The 2,795-nt window shown below is 41.3% G+C and overlaps 1 non-coding gene across 1 annotated transcript; it reads left to right on the forward strand.

The window, feature by feature from the left end:
- Positions 1–1,871: 1,871 nt before the first annotated feature.
- LOC141634763 (small nucleolar RNA R71) lies at positions 1,872–1,978 on the forward strand. Its single transcript, XR_012539486.1, has one exon. It is a non-coding gene; the product is annotated as a small nucleolar RNA R71 (small nucleolar RNA).
- The last annotated feature ends 817 nt before the right edge of the window (positions 1,979–2,795 follow it).

Below are 2,795 nucleotides of genomic sequence, written 5' to 3' on the forward strand. Positions count from 1 at the left end.
TCTTGGCCAATGAGGCTATCCTCTTCTTCCTTGATTGATTTTGATGAGCTTTGCAAGCTCTCCTTGTCACAATTCACTTGCTCTTTGAATGGAGCATCTTCAATTTTCTTCTTCCATTGGAGTTCCGATTTCTTCCTTTCATCCTTTCGGCTATAATGATCAATCATGAAACATGGTTCATGCAAACGAGGAGCTCTCATAGTCTTGTCAAGATTAAAAGTTATGCTTTCATCTCCCACTTCTAGAGTGAGCTCACCATGTTTCACATCAATCACCGCACCCGCGGTGTGTAGGAAAGGTCTTCCTAGAATGATTGGAATGTTGGAATCTTCCTCCATATCAACAATGACAAAGTCCACCAGGATGAAAAACTTCCCAATTCGCACGGGGACATCTTCCCATATCCCTAACGGTGTCTCGTCGATCTATCGGCCATTTGGAGTGTGATGTTGGTGCATTTAAGCTCTCCCATCCCCAACCTTTTACTCACCGAGTACGGCATGACACTCACACTAGCCCCTAGATCACATAAGGCTTTGTTGATCGTCGTGTCGCCAATGGTACACGGTATTGAGAAGCTTCCCGGATCCTTTAACTTTGGAGGTGAACTCCCTTGAAGTATTGCACTACTCACCTTAGTGAAGGCGATAGTCTCAAGCTTCCGGATCGACTTCTTCTTTGTGAGGATATCTTTCATGTATTTCGCATAGGCCGGCACGTGATTGATTAATTCTATGAAAGGAATTGAGACTTCCAAATTCTTCACAATTTCCATGAACTTTCCAAGTTGATCATCAAATTTGGGCTTGGCTTGACGACTTGGAAAAGGGAGTCTAATCACGATGGGCTCCTTCTCCTTGACCTTGTCTTCATTTTTCTTTGAACTTTCTTCTTTTGATGATTCTCCACCTTTGGAGCTTTGCACAATTTCTTCCTTTTCACTAGCTTCCACAACTTCATCTTCAACTTGCTTCTTCGGTGCTTCATACCTTGTACCACTTCTCAAGTGAATGGCACTAACCGTTTCATGTCTAGGGGGATTACTTTGAGGTGGTAATTGCCCTTTTTGTCTTTGTGAGCTTGAAGATGCTAGTTGAGTCAATTGTGTTTCCAACATCTTGGTGTGAGCTAGGATGTTGTTGATGGTGGTTTCCTTTGCTTGGCTATCTTTTTGCATTTGAGTGAAAAATTCTTGTTGATTCTTTTGTATTTGGAGGACCGCTTTTTGGACATCAAAACCTTGGTCATTTTGGTTATTGTATGGATTTTGACTTTGGTAACCTTGGTTTTGATTGTAAAAGGGTCTTTGATTTTGGTTTCTCATGGGTGGTGGAGTGTATGTTGTTTGAGGGTTTTGAACATTTTGGCTTTTGTATGAGAGATTTGGATGGAATTTGGTGTTTTCATTGTAAAAGTTGGAATAAGGGGTACCACTCTTGTATGCTTGGAAAGCATTCACTTGTTCATTTGTTCCCCTACATTCACCTTGGTCATGTCCCAAAGTTCCACAATTCTCACATATCCCACTTGGGATTGATGAGGATGCCGTCATGGCATTAACATGATGCTTTGATGATTTTGAGTTTTCCTCAAGTCTAGCCATAGCTTGTTCAAACTTCAAGTTGATTGTGTCAATGTGAGCACTAAGTTGAGCACCCAATTGAGTAACGGAGTCCACTTCATGCTTTCCACCTCTAGTAGCCTTGCGAGGTCTACTATATTGTGAGTTATGGACCGCCATTTCCTCAATCTTGTTCCATGTTTGATTGTCATCAACTTCGGTGAACATTCAATTTGATCCCATATTGAGAATGTTCCTAGAATCTTCATATAAACCATTCCAAAATTGTTGTACCAAAAACCATTCGCTAAGTCCATGGTGAGGACATGAGCGACAAATTCCCTTGAACCGCTCCCAAGCTTCATACAAAGACTCTTTATCCCTTTGCTTAAAACCCGTAATTTGAGCTCTTAGCATGTTAGTCTTTTCCGGTGGGTAGAATTTTTTGTAGAAAGCTAGAGCTAACTTCTTCCAAGAATCTATTCCGAGGGTGGCCTTATCAAGGCCCTTCAACCATTGCTTCGCGGTGCCGATTAAAGAAAAAGGAAATAAAACCCATCTAATTTGGTCTTGAGTCACGCCCGCTTGAGAGATTGCATCACAATAGTCGCAAAAGGTTTCCATATGAGAATGAGGGTCTTCACTAGGCATCCCCCCAAATTGGCTCCTCTCAACTAATTGGATGAAGGCGGACTTGGCAATAAAATTTCCGGTTAGATGTTGCGGTGTAGGAGTACCATTTGGTAGATTTTCCTCGGTGGGTACGGAGTGTGACGAGAATTTAGGCATTGTAGGTGGATTTTGTGGGGTATTGTGTAATGGGTTCTCTTCTCCTTCTATTGCGAAAGGATTGACAAACTCACTAGTGGGTTGAACAACTTCACTAATACCTCTTAAATTCCTCCTAACAAGTCTCCTATTGTTCGTCAAGGTTCTTTCGATTTCACGGTCAAAAGGTAACAAATCACCTCGTAACCTTCTAGACATGCAAAATATCAAATAACTTGAAAACAATTAGAACAAACCTTGAGGAGTTTTATTTCCCCAAGGCGAAGAAAGACACAACTAATAACAATAAAAAGAAATCTAAATCAAACAAACACCGTCCCCGGCAACGGCGCCATTTTTTATGCGAGTCCGTTTCGTGTTCACAATTAAAGATGTGGTCGTTGGGTCACGGTCGAATCAAAACACAATTTATAACTTCACAAACAAATCTACAATTAGTAAAGAG

This window comes from Silene latifolia, chromosome Y (genome assembly GCF_048544455.1).
Source record: "Silene latifolia isolate original U9 population chromosome Y, ASM4854445v1, whole genome shotgun sequence".
Taxonomy (NCBI): Eukaryota; Viridiplantae; Streptophyta; class Magnoliopsida; order Caryophyllales; family Caryophyllaceae; genus Silene; species Silene latifolia.